The 11742-nt window shown below is 32.8% G+C and overlaps 1 pseudogene; it reads left to right on the forward strand.

Moving 5' to 3' along the window:
• The first annotated feature begins 3414 nt into the window (after window positions 1–3414).
• On the forward strand, window positions 3415–8918 carry LOC114382060 (annotated as a pseudogene).
• The last annotated feature ends 2824 nt before the right edge of the window (window positions 8919–11742 follow it).

Genomic DNA, 11742 nt, shown 5'->3' on the forward strand with positions numbered 1-11742 from the left:
GAAAATGCCTTAAAAAAATTAATCATTAGAAGAAAAATATATAGAAGTAAATTTATGTTAGTTCTTAAGTCTTCCATTTTATTTTGGGGAGGGGGGGGGGGGGTCAAAATATTGCATATGTTGTATGATAACATAGATTGTACTCTCAACAACCACTTCTCAAGGTAAAAATTAGACAATAAGAAAAAAGGCCACTTTATAACATTGGAGAGTCCTTGTTCAATAACCAAATCATGCTTAGCTAGAAACAAGAAATCAACAGTTAACAACTAGTCTGCAAAGTGTTGCCTGTCAAAATATAACATCAACACTAGAAAATTACAAAATTTTGCATGGGTGTTTTATGCTAAATGTTTTTTTAAGAGTCCATAATCTTAACAAAACAATGGAGAAATGATCTATATATATATAATTAATCAACATTCCTGCATCCAAAATTATAACACAAACACAATCAATAGCAAGTTTTGAATGCTATTACATATTTATAAAAGGATCACGTACTCCCAAAAATCTGTCATCTCAGATAAAAAAGAACTTACGTTTGTTTTTGTTCACTTCCTTCCTCAGTAGCGTTGTTAGTAGTCATTGTTGAATGGAAATTATGCTTTTCTATCATGGCTCCCTTGTATAACTTAGTAAAAGAATGCTGTTGAAACTATTTTAAAAAAAAACACTGAATAATTAAAATAAAAACAGAGATAAGCATAAATCAAAGCCATGAGAAAGTAAAAATTTAATAAAACAATTTCACCAGTATTCCTAAACTAAATGTACACAGAATTTCTAAAAATTATGGATTGCACAAACATTTGCCCACATAGTTGCCAATTTGACGAATACTTAGAATGTCAATTATTATAAAACCCTTGGTACTACAATCTCTCATCACTCCAATCTAGTAACTAAATTGATAGAAAGACTTTCAGATTTCTAGGTTTGGGTTTACTAAATGATAATTTTGGTCTGTCCAAGAATTCAGAGACAACCAAATCCTTTCTAGAATTACCTATATAAGAAACCAATAAGCTCGTACACAAAACCATAATACAATCTTAAATTTATCTACATCTTCATAATAGTCAGAATCAGAAATAAGAGAAAAACACTGCACAGGTCGGGGTCCATTTGTTTTTTCCAATCCTCTGCTAACCACAAACTTGTTGGCCATTTTAGCTAAAGATTGGAGAGTCCCATGGAAAAGGTTAATGTCATTATCATACTTGTACTTAAAACACTCTCACTGATTATCATCAGACTTCACCACATATTAATCAGTGCCAAGAATGGCATGTTCAAGGCCCTGAATAAAACCAAAGCTTAGACATTTGTAAGAATAAGACAATTGGATAAAAAAAATAGCATAAAAAGTGGTCAATTTAATATCACAAAGAAGCACTTGGGCAGTGATTTTTATACCTATTGCAGCTTTGATTTCTTTGTGATGCAGATATGTTCCCTGAAATAAGACCATCATTGCTGAGTTGAGACCTTTAAGACATACAACACTCCCTCTGCCTAAATTGAATTTATCATTATAAAAAATATTACACAGTAAAAAAATTATTGATGTTGATATACATGGATGAGATATTCACTTATTCAAATAGTTTTCTTGTCAAAATTAATCATCCAAGACCCACCCCACCACAGTAGTAGAAGACATGTTCCAATATTTTCAGAATTCAAACACATTCTTCTTTATCTCCCTCTCTCTCGTCGTGAGGATTTTTTCATACAAATATGAAGAATCAACATCTATTACTATAAGTTAGAGGTGCATGATGTAAACACAAGCCGAGGAGCCAGAAGAAGAGTTCAAAGGAAAGATTGCTTCAACTACCATATAATGCTGCAGACTACAGCAAGCCATGTATACACATGTTTTGATTTCAAAAGTAAGACATACTCTCACCTCCTTAATTCACAATTCTCAACCTATAAATATTATTCACGAAATCCAAGTTCTCTCAACATCCACTTTAAACATAATTGCACATATATCAGTGCTCACTCTTTTCCCTCTCCTCTCACTACTTGTCATCCAAGGCTAAAACACACATCCAATATTGTGCATTGTTATTCATAAAAAGAATTATATTTACACCACAATATATAATGGCTAGATTTCTACACATACTTATAATGCTCTATTTCTACAACCGCAGCATTGAAAAAAATTCCTACACTCACCTATGCTTTTCACCATGGTTGTGAATACAATCCAAGTATTTATCACCAGATACCAACAATATATTACCTAATCAATGTGTGGTGGAATTTCTTTTATTTTAGTGCCAAGTTCTTGTTCAATCCTATACCTGAACAAAATAAATGGAAACACATGAGAAATCTACAGGAGTTATCTCTTAAATTAGTCATAGCTAACATAAATATTACAAATTGAAGTGATCCTCGTAGGTGGTCAAGTTCACCGTCAAAACTAGGTGTGCAAACCTCCCCGAACAACCGACCTGTATATCAACATAGTATTCATAAGAACACGGAATCATGTTATCAAGATAGGGGACAAAGCAAAAAATCAAACGTACCCTATGTAGATAAGTTTATGAGTTAAGAGGAAAATCATACTTAGCCAAAGATCGGAACGGAAGGTGGAGGTGATTTTGGTGAAACCTCGATCTTCATGTTGTGTTCTTGTGCCATGCAAATATGATACTTCACGTCCAACATCAGAATGTTGTGCTGAAAGATAATTTCTGCTTCCACTACCACCTTTTGGTTCACGGTCATCTTAATCGTCATTTCACAATGAGATTAATCACTAGGGTTTCCTGACACTACTAGAAAACCCTTAGAAACCACTACGGCTTTGTAAATGACAAACCCTTAATGGTAACTCTATTACCATCAATAGCGCAGAGGTTGTTACCCTCAAAGAGCCCAACCAGGTTGGCCGTAGCGGCATCCTGAATAGCAGACACAGTGCCAAGCGTAGCTTAATTCGAGAATTGTCTTAAAACTACCACAAACCCTCATTCAAGTATTAAATGTTAAAGCGAAAAATATAAAGAGGAACCACACACCTTCGAGAGCGGGGGGAAGCCCATGGCGGGAATCGAGCAGGACGTGTTGCTTGTTTAGGGATTAGGTGACTCCGGCGTGGTGGCATAGCAGAGGAGGTCACGACGGCACGTACGACAGAGGAGATCAAAGACACAGGATGAGAGGTACGACAACAGAGCTATGACTTGCGTCAACTGAGCTTTAGGGTATAAGGGGGCACAGGTATGGACCAAACTATAATTTTTTAATTTATTGTTTTTAAAATTAACAAAGGTGGTTTGCTAAACACACCTGTCGTAGAAGGAACTGTGAAAATTACGAAAACGCCATCACGCCGTAACTACGAAGATGGGTGTTGAAGACGGTTCTAGGAAACCGCCTTAGAATGTGCGTCGTAAAAAAATTATTTTTTAGTAGTGCGATGGAGTTACTAAAGAGGACGGCGCAGCGTGTCCCCTCCTTGCCAGCGATCAAGCTGGCCATTCTTATGGCCCATGCGTCGGAGGCGAAGGCCCAGTAGGTGGAGCCCAAGGCCCGTGAAACCCCAACCCTCAAAACCTTCCAAATCTACCGTTGGAACCCCAAAAACCCCTCAAAGCCCGAGCTAAGGACTACCAGATCAACCTAAAGGAGTGCGGGCCGACGGTCCTCGATGCACTCATCAATATCAAGAACGAGATTGACCCGAGCCTCACATTCCAACGCTCATGTCGTGAGGGGATCTACGGCTCCTGTGCAATGAACATCGATGGCTGCAACGACCTCTCGTTCCTCACCAAGATCCCCTAAAAAAAAAATCTCAGCCACCACGATGGTCACTCCTTTGCCGCACGTGTTTGTTTTCAAGGACCTGGTCATGGACATGACGAACTTCTACAATCAGTACAAGAGTGTCGAGCCATGACTGAAGAGGAAGAGCCCACCAGTGCCGAGAAAAGAGATTCTGCAGAGCAAGAAGGAGAGGGAGAAGCTGGGTGGGATGTACGAGTGCATTCTCTGCGCCTGCTACAGCACGTCCTGCCTCAGCTACTTGTGGAACCCCGAGTCCTATCTCGATCCCGTTGCATTGGTCCACGCGAATAGGTAACTAACGCTTCGCCACACACACACACATTGTTCTCTTGTTGTCACCAAGGTTTTAAAAATGGTCCACCACCATGATTTGGGCCACAATATCAAGGTGTTTTAACCATCCGCCACTGCAATTTTGACCACATCAGTTGCATTTGTTCGTGATATCAACCCCAACACAATCGCCTCCGATATTTAAAACCTCAAAATTGAGATGAGGTTGCTTGTTTTATTATTATTATTATTATTATTAAAGTTTTTATCACGGTCCAGTTAGTAAGAACCAGACACATATCTAGTGGGTTCGATTCCCCGCTACTTTCGATGTGAGGACGCTGTTGGTGGGGTATATTGTAAGTAAGGTCTGGCATACGAACATATGGAATTGGATTGAAAATTTAAAATTTCCAACTCTTGTATGCATATAAGTCATATGAGAAAACTGGTTTCTCCTTCATTTTTGGTAATATTTTGAATTTACCAATGAAAATATCAATTGGTTTGCCGAGATTAATTCATCTGATATATTAGAACATCTGGGATGCTGATTTGATCAATAAGGATTCTATTCCATTAAAATAAGAATAAGCTAGGATTTTCTGTTGAGAATGTGATGTAATATATATGGGGTTAAAAAATGGTTTTCTAATCCCTATTGAGTTTTTTTTAAAAAAAATTATAATGCTCCTTGTAAAACATGGCTAACCGTTTTTAAGTGGCATGAAGTGTTTTTAAATTGCAATTATTCTGTGTTGGTAAAGGTACTGATATTTGGAGTGCTTGTAGTTATTGTGGAGTTCATGGAATGTAGTAATAACAGGTTCTTGCAATTCATCTCTCTTCAGGTGTAGCAAGAACATGAATAACTTGGTCTTATCTCTTGTTTCTGTGACACCCTCTACCCTTACAATTATAACTAACTAATTAAATAAATCATACAAAATTTATTTAAAAGATTATAAACACATAATAATAAAAGAAGAAAAAAAAAACAAAATTAATTAATAATTTTTCTTTTTAAACACATTTAATTTAAATCAATTCAAAAGGGTAAAGGTTCACATCCACTTAGTGAAAACATAATAGAATATATTTTTTTTTAATAAGAGATAAGATTATCCCGGCTCAAAACAAGGCCGTTCACTCTAAATAAATAATAAAAAAAAACTAAAGAAGAAAAGTATAACACAATTATATCATTCAGTAAATCATAATCCCTATCACAGACTAAGTCTCTCCATCTCTAGCATGTGACTCATCATATGAAGGCTCACCTGAAACAAAGTGGCAATCAGCCCAAACACAAACACACACCGGGAGTGAGTTATCACATTCGTATATAATAAAACATTAGAGCATGTGAAACATATAATACTTAAAGCTGAATTTATATAAATAGCATTACTGCACAAAATCGCACACATTATTCACACCCATTCAAGTTTACACACTCCATAAAATAACATCAACCACAATTGTTAACTTAATGAAATTCAAACACAAGCGTTATGCAACAATTATACTAAGACTCAAGCCTATATGCAATGTGGTACCATGTCAGTGAAAAACAACACTGGGGCGCTTAGGAGTACATGACAAAGCACACCACACAATGGGTATACTCGGTCACTCTCACTAAGTAACATCATAAGGTGACCAGTCAGGGTTACTCTGTTTTGCGAGAATGCCCCAACCACATGGGATCAACATGGGCTTAAAGGAGCACTCAAACCGAGTATCTTTACCCCCAAGGCCTAGACTCCGAAGAATCCGTTTGGGCCTCACCTTCCTGATTCAGGTCCAACCCCTAAAATATATTTTTTTTTTATTTGCACGCAGACACTGTTTATGAGTTATATAATACCCACGACCTCACTCTTATATTCCAACATATTTAACAAAATGCGCTACAGTTTAACCCTTCAGGATCCTAACTAGGAATCCTACAATTTTCTTTAACACTGCGCATAAAAGTTCTCTCAAGGTACACAGTGGTCGGGTTACTGTATAACTCATAACTCACATGACAAGTAATATCTCTACAAATATCAATCACACACTCATTCACAACCATATTTCATGTCTACAGTCTAACATTTCACACTCTAACTAATTACAAAATATACTCAACAATTAGATAACAATTTATCATAATAATAATAATATACAATATTTAACTTCAAGGCTTATAAACAAGTAACTATAAAATACACGTAAAATATATATATAAGTATATTATATTCAAAATATATAACAAAATATATATATTAACGTAAACGTAAACGTACATATCACATATAACATATAAAAAGTATTAAATATATATTAATATAAAGTAATCACAATAATATCAAATATATTATTAAGTAAATACAAATTATATATAACAATAAAATATATACTCATATTGATTTCTATGAACAACATGTATACCTATATTTTTAATATATTTCAACTAAGTTGCCAACATCAAGAAAATGCCTAATTACAATGTGAATACAATTTTAGTTAATTTCTTTAAATGATTTTAGCCAATTCAATTATCCAACAATCCCTACACCTATGAATTTCATGACAAGAAATTACCCACGTGAAATAAAATATACAGTTTGTAAAAAAAACAGTATCAATATATATGTACACGTATACACTGCGGTGTAAAAATAATTATCTGGACACAATATACATTAGCACAGGAAAAAGATTGAAAGGCCAACATATCTGGTATAAACAAAATCACCACCACACAATTTTTTATGTTAATTATAAAGAATTCTAATTCCTAAGGTACACACCTAACAGAGAAACACATCAATCCCACAACAAACTCGCAACAGAACACCAATTGGTTCATCAAACACACTCAATCCGCGATTAAACATGAAAACATAATTAAATTCATAAACACCCCAAAATAACCCAAAAATTGATCCTCTAGGGATCCCTACACATGTTCATTCTAATCCCCAAGCGTGAGTAACTCATCCCTTACCTCGAGGTAGTCGCTTAAATGTTCTCTGTTAGCAATGGTGGCGTCTCTGGTGCTCTCTAGAGCTCCTCCTCTGGTTGCTCTGTTAGGGTTCTTGTGCGTCAGAAAAGAAAAAGGGGCAGAAGTGTTTTGTAAAAGCTGCTCTAGGTTAACATTTTGTTTATATAGTGGAGATTTATGACCTAATTATATTTTTATTTATTTATTTATTAACTTATTACTGTATTATTTATTTATTAAAAAAAAACGACTGTTACAGTTTCAAAATTCTCAAAACTGCAAACTCTAATCCTCCTTCAAGACAAGCCTCAACTAGAGGATAATGCTGTCATGACTATTGCAAAATGCTGTCATGAACTGCAGATTCTGATACTGCATTATAGGTACGTATGAATGATTGTGTTAGAGCTGCATCTGAAAGTTCCCCCTTTTCATTTATTTTTTTTAATTAAAATGCAATATTTATTTACCTTCTGGAAATGTTTTTATGAGAAATTTCTGGATACAATTATCACACTGGAAATTTGCTATAAAAGTGGCCAGACCTATCCATCATTTTGGACTGAGTTATATAAACCACAGAAACAAAGTGCTATTGAAGATTTTGACATTTTTAAAAGTTCCAACGTACATGTTTAGAATAAGTACTTTATGTGATCACAATTAATCTTTTTTTTCTTTCTGTTGTGATTGTAATGATTATTATTGTGATGAAAATCTGCATTTAGAACTAGAAGAAGATGCTGAAGAGGAGTTTACAAAGCTTTGGTCCTGTACATTCAATCAAGGTAGTTGATCTATATGCCTTAAAAATGAATAGAATTGCTATTTCCTACATTGTAATTTTGAATGTTTCCTTTTTGTGCCGGCGAACATAATGTATACTGTGTTGGCATTTTCTACTGATATTATATTCCTAAACTCTTAGATGACTTGCTTCCATTTTTAATAATTGTGTGGAGTTATTACCAAAGCAGTTGGTCTTGAAGAAATAAAATGAAGAAAGAGGTTGTCATTTATCACTTAAATAAAGAGAAAATGAAGAAAAATAAATATTTTCTTCTTCTTGTTTATTAGACAGAAAATGTTATATTAAATATTCTATAGTGTGCATATTGTTCCATTATCCTCGAAATCTTAAATTGAAATTATTACCTGATGGAATTTCAGGACTCCTTTGATGGCTGCCATGCATGAGGATGATTCTCCAGACTTAAGAGAAATAGCAAGAATCCTTAATGACATATTTGAGGTAAACAAAATGAGATACCATAAGTTTTGTCCCTAAACCAGTGCCCTTGCCTGCTAATAGTCTAATAATAATTTATCATGTATGTGAGTGTCTCAAATTCCTGATGTTCCCTTGAAGGCAAGAAAAAATGTGGTGAAGGTGTGTGATGTGGTCACTCGTAGAGCTGCAAGAAAATTTTTTACTCTGTTTATTGTTGCCATGTGTAAAATTTGCAATTTGTCTTCTTTTGGTGTATAACATACTGAGAACTATCCTTGCAGGGCATGACTGCCAATTGGTGGATGATATTCCAGTTGAAAAGCTGCTAATCCATGATGTACCAGTGGATATCATTTATACCTCGACACAGGTCATTTTTAGAAATAGATCTATCCCAAAGCCTCAAGGTTGGTTAAACAATGATGCTACCCGTACCTATCTGAAATCACATTTTATTATTGCCTTTTAATATGCAAATCATTGAGATGCCCTCGCAAAGATGTAATTTGTGCACTAGTATTCAACCTTGAATGTTGTAGCTTCAGTTTCTCTTTCCCTTTTTGGATGTTCATAACTTAATGATATTTTTTTAAAAACTAACCAACATCTTATCTTTCTCGCAAGAATTTATTGGGACAAGTTGTCTCCTGAGAAGTTGGACAAGTTCGTATACTGAGGATTGAATAAGAGACTAGGCAAAAAACAAGGAATGGGTCGTTGCTTTTATTAAGCTATGCATGCTTTATCTATTAAGCTATGCTTTATTTTTATCTATCACTGTATCGATCTATGTCATACTATGCATTCTTGTAATTAATATTGGTAAAACTAAAGAGAAAAGTTAATAGAAGGAGGTGAAATAATTAATTAACCAGTTCACACATCAAATATATTATCAAAAATTAAAATGACAAAAAATATATTAAAATGGTAAGAATAAAAATACAGACTTATAAATTAACTAAAATAGCATAATTCATAATTAAATTATAAGATAGCGAAATAAATTTGTTTATTAAACATTAAAAACTTCAATTTGATCAGCTTCTTATATGTTGACATGCAGAACACATATTAAATAAAATCAGCCAATCAAAGGTACTCAGCTTTAAGAGTTTACATTTACACGGGTTGTTTTTATCCTTTCCTTTTTTCCTGTGACCTCAATTCTTAAAGTACTTCATAAAATTTTAATTATTTCAATTATTCTTTTATACTCACTTTTAGTGTACCTCCATTATTTTTGGTTTGTGCCGGTTCCCTTTATTATTAACATCACACTACATAGTAAATAAACCAACATCCTATAAATATCTTTTCCTCACATAGTTATATTATTATTATTATTAGCCACAACATTATATATACTAACCAGGAAAATAGTTGATATTAACTTTGGATAATTTATCTTGGATTATCTATGTTTTGAATTTTAATCATGTTTGATCAATTAGTTTCAATATAGGATAAAGATGTCTAAGTGCTTTTTGATAATTATTATTACTTTAAAAGTTTTTAAAATTTTTATTTTTTTAAAAAAGATATTCTAAGATGATTTTTTATGGTTCTTCAAAAAATCGTCTTAAAATACCTACATTTTAATATGATTTTCATAAATTGATCTTCAATTTATTTTTATTTTATTTTTTGAAAATTCATTCTAAGACGTTTCTATAAAAAATTGTCTTAGAATATTCAATTTTTTAATTTTTATTTTTTTTAAAAAAATACATTATTAGATAGTTTTCATTAAAATTGTCTCAGAATGTTGTCATTTTAAGACGGTTATTTTTTTGAAAATTATCTTTGAATTGTAGTTTTGATAAGACGGTTGTTTTGGAATTATCATCATAGATGCAAACAAACATTCTACACGTCACTTAGCGACAGTTGATAACCGAAGTAAAATGTTGTAAACATCCAACATAAAATGTGCTTTTTTAGTATTGTATCCATAAATACAAATATTCATATTTTAAAAAAAGTAGTAGTCAACAACCTTAATTTTTCCATTATAATTCTTCAAAGGCAGCATTCACACACTTACCATCGTCGCAGTAATTTGGTGGTGTTCTTTTTCTATAGTCCATAATTTAGATAATTTGAAACATTAAAATATAAAAGAAACTAAATGCAGGAATATAATATTTGAAGTATAGATATTTGTGCGATATATGAAAGAAAAATCAGCAAGATAGAAATATAATTCACCAATCATATAGATATATAACTTGATCCATTGTATCAAAAATTTAAAAATAAATGTAAAAGTGATGAAATAATATTGCCTAATCATATTTTTCAAACAATCTTGAATCCGTAAATAAAATAATAATAATTCTTAATCTTATATTTTCTCCAAAAATCATTATAGAAACATTTTTTCCAATTTAATTTTTAAAATTGAAATTATGCTGAAATGCTATTTTAATAATTTTAAAAAAATAGTTAGACACCTCAGAATTTTAGAAAATTTAATAGGGGGTTTCCTTAACCCTAATAACATGTCATATATTTTTCTCAAGCCAAAAAAATCCCAAGAATCTATTTTTCATAATTATCGTTCCTTTGTTGTTCCACAACAGTATTTTCACAAGACAATTTCTAAATATTATGATATTGCTTTATAATAATTTGGGAAAATTTCTAGACATTATTCTACCAGGTTAGTTGCGCATTATATATTTTTCCAAAAGTTATTTCTCCTGAAAATTAATTTCTTTCTATTTAAAACCTTCTCATGCAAAAAATCATTTGGATGAAAACAAAGTTGTCACAAACAAGAAGCAATTGAAGTTTGTCTTGTTATCAACATTGTGCCAAGCTTGTGTAGAGTTGTCAATTAGTAATTTTAGCTCAAATGAGAAAAAGAAGCAAAAAAAGAAGGATAAGCAACTAAAGTTAGAAGCTAAATGTAAGAACAATACCAAAACCATTGAAATTTAAGGTGTGTGAGAGAGATGAACCGAAGGAATTGTAACTTTTGAAAAACAAACCAAAGTGAAATTATACAGAAGAGGGTGATTATTTTGAATTACGAAATATATACTTCATGCACGCATGATTTTTGCACAACCATATCATAATTGTCCTCCCACACCATTGAGAAATAGAGATCCATTTGCAATTTTGTAAGATCAAAGCTAAAATTCTGGTGAAACCACATATTGTGGAATCTGAATGCCTCAAGGCAACTCGCTTCTTTCGATAACACGTGCAATTAACAAACAATTAAGATGATTCTTCAGTTCAGAGACCAAATTCTGAAATTACATTTCTTCAATGTAGACAGATTAATTAAATCTAGTTATAACTAACACATAGTAGAAGAGTTCAAAGAGAGAGACATCTAAATTGAATGATTATTTCTGTATAAACAAATAGAAAGTTGCTGCTTCAGCAGGCATGCGATAAGAACCCATCA

Source organism: Glycine soja, chromosome 13 (genome assembly GCF_004193775.1).
Source record: "Glycine soja cultivar W05 chromosome 13, ASM419377v2, whole genome shotgun sequence".
NCBI classification, from domain to species: Eukaryota; Viridiplantae; Streptophyta; class Magnoliopsida; order Fabales; family Fabaceae; genus Glycine; species Glycine soja.